This window comes from Mytilus californianus, unplaced genomic scaffold (genome assembly GCF_021869535.1).
Source record: "Mytilus californianus isolate M0D057914Y unplaced genomic scaffold, xbMytCali1.0.p SCAF_6, whole genome shotgun sequence".
NCBI classification, from domain to species: Eukaryota; Metazoa; Mollusca; class Bivalvia; order Mytilida; family Mytilidae; genus Mytilus; species Mytilus californianus.
Window position 1 is genome coordinate 79092036 of NW_026262712.1, and position 11160 is coordinate 79103195.

At 32.1% G+C, this 11160-nt stretch overlaps 1 long non-coding RNA gene across 1 annotated transcript; it reads right to left on the reverse strand.

The window, feature by feature from the left end:
- Window positions 1-2937: 2937 nt before the first annotated feature.
- Window positions 2938-10327, reverse strand: LOC127705309 (uncharacterized). Its single transcript, XR_007983821.1, has 4 exons — window positions 9884-10327; window positions 8380-8484; window positions 5510-5698; window positions 2938-3135 (listed from the first exon to the last, which is right to left on the reverse strand). It is a non-coding gene; the product is annotated as an uncharacterized LOC127705309 (long non-coding RNA).
- Window positions 10328-11160: the final 833 nt, after the last annotated feature.

The following is an 11160-nucleotide window of genomic DNA, read 5'->3' on the forward strand; positions in this document are numbered from 1 at the left end:
ACTTCAAGTTAAGTTGACACAGTTTTATACAACATATATTCACTTCTCCGAAAAACCTATTAGTACTTAACAATCGCCATCATTTGGTAATTAAAAAGGCTGTCAATTTTGGACTATTCAATTTGAATTATAATTGTTTGGCAATCCTAAATGTTTGTTGACATCTTTTTTGTTACTGTCAATTTGGTCGTTTCATTTAGCATTTTTTAGGCAGTGTAACATTTTGGACTATTCAATTTTAATTTTAATTTTTTTAACAATCCTAAATGTTTGTTGACATATATTTTGTTACTGTCAATTTGGTCGTTCCATTTATCAATTTTTAGGCAGTGTAACAACCGAGTGCTTATGACTTGTAGATATTGATATAATTTTGCTATCAACAGAAAATTCAAACAAACCAATGGACTTGGAATTTGAAAAGATCACAATGTCTGGTTTATTTCTTGATAAAACGACATTAACCATTCATTTAGTTCGCTTAAGTCATGATATATAATAATTGTTTTGATATCTTCAGCACTACGATTGGAATACCTCAATGAAGTGTCATCAGTAAACAATCTGGTTAAGGACTTTAAGCTTTCAGCAATATCGTTGATCATATTAATAGAGATAAGGAACATTACGTCACCTACTACAGAACACTGAGGTACCCAGTATAACCAGAAGATGAACTTTTGTAAACAACTTTTTGTTGTCCGTCTTTAAAATAATTTTCGAACCATTTAAAAGGATTTCCTTGTATTCCATAAATTCCCATTTTCTTTAGTAAATTTCTATGCAAAACCCTGTCGAACGCTTTAAACAAAATTCTAGCTAATTCAAAATCAAATTGTAGAGTTTCAGTATTTGATAGACAACAATTGAGTGTTTTAACAATAAAAAAAAAAGAATTCAAATATTAATGTGTTTCTCATTAAATGGTTTTCAACATGTTTGACACATTTCCCGTTTCCATTCTCAATTCTATTATACACATCTCTTACAATAACTTATAAATTTTCTAACACAACTTTTCTGTGATATTGATCAGTGGATTATATTTGATGAAAGAGATGCGTCACACTTATTTTAATATGGCAATCACATTGGCTCGTTTCCACAGAGATTGATATTTACAATGTCAGAGAGAAAATATGAATAGAGGTTTGGTGTTTTTCGATTGCTGTTGTAATTTATTTTAAGGTGGTTCTTAATTAACAATATTTTTTTAATGATTAATTTTGTTGGGACCTTTTGCCTTATAAGGATCAAGAATCTTGAAGATGTCGATCACTTCATTTTCGGTTAGTTCTAATTCGTCAATGATATCGGTTTTTGAGCAAACATCAGTATACATTTTCTTCATCAAACCAATATATGTGTTAAGTAATTCACATTTGTCCTGTTCATCGTACATACTATCGTCTTAGTTTTGATCGTTTATAATATTTTGGAGTGGCGGATTAGAGTGGTTTCCCTTTATTTGATTTTATATGCATTTTCATTATTTTTCAATCGTGACATTTTCGGATTGGACTTGTTGTTTGATGAAAATACATCTACATTTAAAAAAAAAAGAAGAAACACAGCGATATTTATAACACATAACTCAGTCGCACTTTGAAGTGAATTTTCTAAAAAGAAATAACTGAAATCCAAGTGAAAGTACATACCAGAAAACTAACAAACAATATAAATAAATATTTATGAAAAAAAAAATAATAAATACACTTTAGCGTCAATAAAGCACACACTCTCATACACAACAAACAGCTGACAGAAATGAATAATTCTGCAAAGCACCCGAAGATATTTAGAAGGGTAAATCTTGTTCTTACCGTTAGTATAGGACTTGTAATGCATTTGTGATGGGCGATGGACCATGATTCAACTTGGATTATCTACCGTCTCCCACAAAACAAATCTCAATTAAACAATAACTTTAATGAACCTTTTGAAAACCAAATACAAATGCATTATATGTATTTGAGCTAGTTTATGTGTAATAAGTTAAATATATTATGTCGCATTTCCGGACGTCTCTATTAAGACTTATTATATTGAACACAGTAGTACGAGGGGTGTCAAAAGTTAAATGTTAACGTGTGAACTATTGTCTATATATTACATTGTATATGCTCTTCTTTTTTTTCCCTGAAAGCAACAATTGTGTTTGTTATCATTCAATTTATGATTTTTGATAGCTCCATGAGTTACTCTATTTAACGAACGTCCTTATATTTAGCTTGAGTGACGGAAACACTTGTGAAGAATCACTCCACGTAGAAAATTATCTTGACAATTTAAAGGCAATTTTATTATTAAAAAATCCCCATATTGAGCTCACCAGCAGTAGGGTGTACCTTAGTCCTTAGTTAACGCTTTACACTGTCAAGCAACATGACGTTGATAGATTATGAATAAAACAAAATGAATGTGCAAGTTTCTTTTATTCATAGGAACATGTAACCCTTGAAAATAACTAAAAAGTAATGCTGGTGAATGGTAAACACATTTTGCAAAGTAATATTTAATTATTTAACAGATGCAATATTAATCACATGGTAACTATTTGCGAAAAATAAAGAACATTTTATTAAAAAACAATAATTATTCTCGCTTTTTCATCTAACATATTACGTTATTTCACTTGTCTCATATTGTTTGTCCTCATAATTTTTTTATTCGTGGTTATTTTGTTTTACTTTTCTTTCTTGGCATCGTCCTGAAAATGCATGAAATGTTTGCCACTGGACGGTAAGCAACCAACAATCAATCAATCTTTTTTCGGTAGGTGTTGGAGGGAGTTGATTATGGTTTGTTTGTTTTAAAGATCAATTTGTTTTGTAACTTTTTGTAAGGGCATAATACATATGTAGTTATCATAAACGTACTGGATTACTTTTAATACAAGATAAAATGTACAAACATTATGATAATTTTCTTTATTAGTACTAGTAATAATTCGTCTAACATCTTAGAATCATACAGGAACAACATTGTGGTAGACGTTTGTATTGGCGAATTAACTGACCAAGTTTTGGACACCAGATATAATAAACCATGGTCTTGAAATTGGTATGCCTGCAAGCCTTTATTCCGGGGAAGACATGTTCTTGTACAGCTGTCACTCCAAGACAACTCCTTTGTCTGTAAAATAGTTCAAATGTCATATAAGTTAGCAGTACTTGTTATAAGAAATAAATATTTCCTACTTTAAAACCCCCAGATCACGTGATAAATTCATGTTCGCAAGATATTTAGCACCAGAAAAGTTGAGTGGGTATAAAGATGTTTATAACTGGAATTCATCTTTTTGGATATGATGCATGGATGTATGAATATAACATAAGTTTAACAAGTAAGAACTAACACTTCAAAATCTTTAGAACGTTTGAGTCAACTGTTTTTTTTATTAAAATATTCTAAGTTTCTAAATAACACAGATTATTTTTATTCTGTTTCACATAAATGCGTTAAACATGGTTGAAACTGACAATTACAAACACATTAATGATTTAGAGCGTTTACTTAACGCCCTTAACCATGCAATGTGTACATCTTACATCATGTCCAACATTTTATTAAATCAGGAATAAGCCAGTCGTTGTAGGATTCCATTTGCTCCATCAGTTGACATGTTTTCCTCCAATTAGTGTTTAGATTGCAATACCACTACTTCTTATTCATTGATTTATTGTATTGTTATACTACGACAAGTATTCCTTTCATGTTCTATATTTGTTTTTAAATCTGTGAATTTTGATTTCTTTTGTCCTTTTAAATTCAGACTTAAAAAATCCGTTTAAAGTCAATTCATTCTGTTGTGACAAGATAAATTGAGAATAGAAACGGGGAATGTGTCAAAAAGACAACAACCCGACCAAGGCTACCAATGGGTCTTCAACACAGCGAGACAATCTCGCACCCGGAGTCGGGCTTTAGTACATACTAGTACTACAGTAACTGCTGAACCAAACTTTAGGGTTGTTCTTATTATTATTAGCTCACCTGGCCCAAAAGGGCCAAGTGAGCTTTTCTCATCACTTGGCGTCCGTCGTCGTCGTCGTCGTCCGTTAACCTTTACAAAAATCTTCTTCTCTGAAACTACTGGGCCAAATAAAACCAAACTTTGCCTAAATCATCATTAGGCTAAAAATAGAACATGGGGGTACAATACAGTTTTTGGCTTATATCTCTGAAACTAAAGCATTTAGAGCAAATCTGACAGGGAATAAAAATGTTCATCAGGTCAAAATCTATCTGCCCTGAAATTTTCAGACGAATCAGACAACTTGTTGGGTTGCTGCCCCTGAATTTTATAGAAATTTTGCAGTTTTTGGTTATTATCTTGAATATTATAATAGATAGAGATAAACTGCAAACAGCAAAAATGTTCAGCAAAGTAAGATCTACAAATAAATCATGACCAAAATTGTCAATTGACCCCTTAAGGAGTTATTACCCTTTAAAGTAAATTTTTCACTATTTTTCGTAAATTTTTGCAATCTTTTACAAAAATCTTCTCGTCTTAATCTACGTGGCCAAATTGAATTAAACTTAGCCACAATTATTATTAGAGTATCTTGATTGAAAAATGTATCTGATGACCATGCCCTACAGCCAACATGTTCACCATGGGTAAAAATAGAACATAGGTGTTTACTATAAAAGTCTATGGGAAAAATGTAAAAAAAAATTTCAATGGTCACAACTTGAAAACTAATTTAAATAATGATAAGGGGTCTTCAGTAACTATTGTAAGACTAAAAAACCATTATTATATCTTTTCTTTCACCATACTTATATTGGGTGAATGCCCCCCCCCCCCCCCCCCCCCCCCAGACCAGGCAGGTTAGTCGGGTTCAAGACCCTTGCCCAAATTTTTTTGAAGGGTGTTAAAAAAACCATTTAAAGGCATTTCCAGCATTATACAGGCCCAGGGTGAAATAAATTTTTGAGCGGAGGAAAGGAAATTTTGCATTTTTTGTTAATTATCTTGAATATCATTATAGATTGAGATATACTGTAAACAGCAAAAATATCAAGCAAGTAAAGATCTACAAATAAGTCAACATGACCAAAATTGGCAATTGACATCTCATTGGAGTTATTGTCCTTTAAAGTAATTTTCTGCAATTTATTGGTAATTTTTGTAAATTTTTTAATTTAACTACTGGGCCAAATTAAACCAAACTTGGCCTCAATCATAATAAGGTATCTATAATGAGTTTAACCGTATTTTACATGATTTCCAAAACCACAGTAGATACAGGTGAGCGACACAGGCTCTTGAGAGCCTCTAGTTTTTTAGTACGGTCAGATGTTTTCGTGATTCCCATTCACTTCTTGTCTTTCGGTCTTTGGTGGATAGTTGTTTTATTGGCATTTATACCACTCTTCAGTATTTTGCTGCAAATGATTAATAGATACTACAGTTACACAACCGCTGTGTGTATGAAAAGCTGACAGCTAACCATACTTACTGAAAACCAACATAATTATAAACAACCAAAGTACTTACTGACAATTAACGTATGGACATCCTCCATATTGTCTAGTCCATGGTCGTAAGATCCAACAATGTTGTCCGTGGAATTCAGTTGATTTTGGGAAATAAAATAAATTTTGAACAGCAGGACAGGTATCAATCCATTGTGAAGACAAGCGTGATGGCGGGTGTGGTGGTGCACCATATGTACTATGAGAAGATCTGATATATATAAAAACTGCTAAATTAATTAGATTTCATTTTAGACATGTCGTAAGCATAAAGTGTCAATGAATTTCTATTTTTGAGGGAATTGTTTAATTGTTTAGTGATTGTTTTGTCAATGTTGCATTGTTTAAACTAATAATTTCCATTTCCAAATCGATCTGACTTTAATTTGTTCATTGTTTTGTTGTTTTTGATGCTTCTTAACTTTTATTTATTTCGCCTTTCAAAGTTTTGGTCTTGAGATTGCCTTATAAAGGTATTATAGAAACAAGTGTCGTTGGCATTGTAATTGAATGATGTAACGCGTTTATTTTCTTATTGTATCCTGATAATATTTTTACACTACAAAATTGACTATTTAAACCCAACAGTTACTTGTTTCATTGTGAATATTTTTCGCCAATTAGCAATTATGTTTTTCAGTATTCATTCAATTTTCCTTTATAGTTAGTTTGTATGAACTGTATTTTCCTATCACTTTAATAGTAATGATTTTGTACAATAATTAGCTAAAGCTGACACACACGTGTACGCTATTATATAGTAAGTATTTCAAAAACTATAACGGTTACCCCCATTTCAAATTTTATTTTCTTATGTATTTTTACAGTCATAATTCGGAATTATCATGTTTTCGTTCCAGGTGGGAGGAATTTTTTTTCAAGATACAACATCCTATATGAACACGAAAATGAATAAATATTATAAAAATGAAAATTAATAATTTTTTGGTAATTTATAAAAGGATGGGGAAAGAAAAATATTTTCAATGAGTGTCTTATATACAATCCCGGTTTCGTCCCACCTCTATGGAATTGTGTTACATTTGACAAAGAGAGTTGGACGAAACTGGGATTATATAGATAATTGTCTTGTATGTAATCCCGGTTTCATTCCATTCATATGAAAATTTGTTACATTTAACATAATCGGTGGGACGAAACCGGGATTATATATAGAAAATACTCTTATATGTAATCCCGGTTTCGTCCCACTCCTTTGGAAATTTGTTACATTTAACAAATTAAAGAGGGTGGGACGAAACCGGGATTATATCAAGATAAGTGTCTTATATATAATCCGAGTTTCGTCCCACTCCTATGGAAATGTGCTACATTTAACAAAGAGGGTGGGACAAAACGGGGATTATATTTAACACAGTAAATTAAATTTGAAGTGTGTATATAAGGTTTGTAACTTTATTGAAAGGAAAAACTTTTTGTTTTAAGATATAAACTACCCAACAATTTAAAATAACGCCTTGAAAGGGTTTTCTTTTGGGGATTAAAGCCAACTGCAAAGAGAGGCTCGGAAAAGTTTTTGGGAAAAGAAAAGATTCTAAAAAAGATAAAATGGAGGGACAAAATTAAGGTAACGGTTTTAAAACCTGATTATACCGGCGTTAGACAATTTAAGAACATTTGACAAAGATGAAAGAGGTGGGTACCGTATAGGTATAACTTTCACCTCCCCCCCCCCCCCCCCCAAAAAAAAAAAAAAAACAAAACAAAACAAAACAAAACAAAAAATCAGAAAAAGATCAAATAGTGGGACGGCACTGTTACCCTATACATGTAGGTAACTGTTTCAATCCCTGATCATACCGGCTTTAGATAATTTAAAAACATTTCATAAAGATAAAAAGGTGGGACGGAACTGGTACCATATTGGTTACATGTTCAATCAAAAAAAATAATTAACATTTTAAAAAGATCAAAGTGGTGGGATGGAACTTGTACTTTTTGCGGTAGATAAAAAGGATATGAAAACATCAAAGAGGGGTGGGATAAAACTGGTATCATATACAAGTAATACCGCCAGTCTGAAATTACAATTTAATGAAGAGAAAAGAAAACAAATGTGGGACAAAACTGGTTCTCTACTTTATTATAACTGTTTAACTAATGCGTTATATATGTTAGAAAATGGGAATCGGAAAAAGCAAAAATGATACAGCAAAAATGATACAGCAAAACTGCTACCATATGAATATCACAGCGTATTAATTCCAAGGAACTTCGTTGTAGTTCGCGTTAACGGTTAAAGGGGCTTCATAGTATTTTAAAGCGTTACTACTAATATAAGGGAAAATGAATCTAATATTATTATACTAAAAAAATATGCTATTTTTTATCAATAGCAAGACAGCATTATTTTCTTTTTGTCTTTGAGTAATGTATTCTTCATTGTTCATAAAAACTGATTTTAAAATTAAATAAAGATGAAATCTAGTAGCATAAGATGAAATAATTGAATATTCTTGAAATTAATTTTCGACTGAAAAAATTGTTTATTAACTGATTATAAAAATGACTCTGTTTAACATTACTCCGTTTTACAATTAATATAGAAGTATGCCTCTGTTGAATTGCGTCCTTTACGATAAGGGAACGATCATTTAACTTCAAGAGGGGGGGGGGGGGGGGTTATGGTTTTTTTTACTGATCCCCAATTTGATGAACAAAAATATTCTGGTCAAGAAGATGACAAAAAAAAAAAAAAAAAATATTCTGAATCTAGATTTTTCCCATACCTTATAGTGTTAATTATTGAAATAAATAATTTGATTGATAACGTTGAAAAACTAAATAAAATTGATCGCGAAAAAATTTTTATGACTCAGACAAAAAGCCATAACCCCACCCTTGAAGTTAAATGGTTGCTCCCTAACTTACTTGAGTTTGTGTCGGTTACAGTGACATGAAGCTGTTCGTCTTGCTTGTGCAACGTGTCTGCTGAAATGTCTACTTGACTTTCGCAAATATCTTGAAATATCGGCACTAAAAAAAAAAAAAAAAAAAAGATAGATTATTCTAAATGTACATGTATATGCATATAGCATGCAAATTTGATAAAGTATTCTTTTTTATAAATGTCAACCGATTTTAAATAGTGAAGTTAATTAATCCACCATTTCTAAGATTCTAATATGCATTTTAAGGGGGTTTCCAACACTGATAAAATATTTACTTTGGCCTGTTGACAAATATATAAAACTTTCAAGACATTTGAACCACAAAATTTACAGAAATAATTTCATTGGATATATAGCAGTTTAACAAACACACATTTTGATCATTGAGAAGCTTATTATTTCCTCAACAATAGAGCGTGATTAAAACGTTCCGCTGCATTTTAAAGAGGTAACTCCCTTAAGTGTTCTGTACCCCCTAAAACTGCTCCGTTTGATCCAATTTGGTCTTAAGTATTATGTCCATAAAAAAAACCCGTAACTGATAAAGAATAGTTCAAAAACACGTTTAATAAGGTCCGATAAATGGATAGATTGGTGTTTAATAGTACTATATTGATATTACATTAAGTTTGCTAGAAGACATGACACAATATTTCGACTGCAAGCCAACCAGTCTTTGTCCTTACTCATAAAAACCACGTGCTAATCGGATAAACAACATGACCCAGGCGAAGCCAGAGCACTCCCGCGCTCGTGGCAAGCATTCTACCACAAGACCACCTAAGGGGTTTGTGCGCAATCATATATTTTATTTGATCAATTAAAACTCCATCCCGCTACTTTCAGATTATTGTACACGCATTTGTAATATATCTTATATATGAGTCAAATCTTATACAAGAACAAACTGAATATATTTAAATATCTGGGTTTGTGTTGTTCCTTTTTTAGTGTGGTGTGTAAGATGAGACAAAAGCATTTATTATAAAAAATAAGAAGATGTGGTATGATTGCCAATGAGACGACTCTCCACAAGAGACCAAATGACACAGAAATTAACAACTATAGGTCACCGTGTGGCCTTCACCTATGAGTAAAACCCATTCCGCATAGTCAGCTATAAAAGGCCCAGATGACAAACGTAAAACAATTCAAACGAGAAACTAACCTGGGACAGTGGTGTAACAGTGCAACATAAGAACAAACTATCAAAATCAGTTGAAAAGGGCTTAACTCATCAGATCGATACAAAGCAAAAATACATCTAACAAATCACAGAGTGGACGTGGCAGGGTACTTATACATCTCCACAACAAAAATACATTAAGTACAGATCTGAGAATACTTGCAGTTACTGACAGCTAGTTTAAAACCCAATAACAACTAATAAAAAGAAATCATGCATCTAAGACTTAAATATCAATCAATACACATCAAACATCCAACGAATTTAATGTAAAGACGTCAAATATATAAGTACATACGCAGGATATTTTCCGACTAGTTGGACATCTTTCAATTTTGTTACGGATTCATCTCTTGGTGGAACACATCGACCTGGTGGCTTCGGGGCTACTTTTACGGGTTGAAGATGGTGCGGAAGATACTGGTGAGGCGGTACGGGTAGGAGATGGTGAGGGAGAGGGAGAGGCTGGTGAGGAGGTAAGGGTTTGAGATGGGGAGGGAGAAGCTGGTGAGGAGGTAAGGGTTTGAGATGGGGAGGGAGAAGCTGGTGAGGAGGTAAGGGTTGGATATGAGGAGCTAATGGTTGGAGATGGGGAGGGAGAGGATGGTGAGGAGGCAATGGTTGGAGATGGGGAGGAAGAGGATGATGAGGAGGTAATGGTTGGAGATGATGAGGTAGAGGATGGTAAGCTTGCGATTGAACTGAAACAACATAAACAACCAGTACCAATATCCTATTTTGAAGCTGCTGAAATAATAAATTCATGAAAAATATGACATATGAAATAAATGCTCTAACGATATTTGATAAATGGAACTTTTCGGGACTTCCAATAGAAGTTTTTGAAATTTCGTCTTAAAGGGTTAAGTATCTATCAAACGACGATAATTTCACTTCAGAGTAAAATGATACTCCAAACCTCAAAGGAATTTTGAATATGATATTGCACAATCATCATCTCATTTAATTTTATTTCAAGTCAACTGGAAAACCCTGATTTGTCATAGAAAAAAAGACAAACAATTATCAAGAACAGAACAAGACGTTTCGTTAAATATAGAAAACTCTCTTAAAAGTAACGCAATAATTTCTTAAAACGAGAACTTTTTCAGAAACAAAAACAGAAATCATATTTTTTCTTATTTTTTTCAACAAACATCACTTCGTTCTATTTCATTTTTGTTTTTGTTTATTTATTTCAATTTCTGTTCTGTTTATTTTATCTTGCATATCTTTTAGTTTGCTAGAATTGAATTTAACTTATTTTTTCCCTTTTTTATTGTTTTTCATTTCATTTTAAATATCACTTATATTTTTTATTTGAACGAGACTAGTCGTATTTATCAAAGAAATAATGATATCTTCTTACCATATTTGTTTATGTAGAGTTTTGCCTTCACAACTATGAATACACAAAATTGAAAATGACAAAAAAATTGCAACACATTTAGTTTTTAAGCATTTGCATGAAGTTAATCCGTGTTAAGTCGTCCGAAATCTTAAATTGGGAATTTATTGGAACAGATGCCTCGACAATATATTGATAAACAAAGTAAGTAATGAAACTTTTTCAAA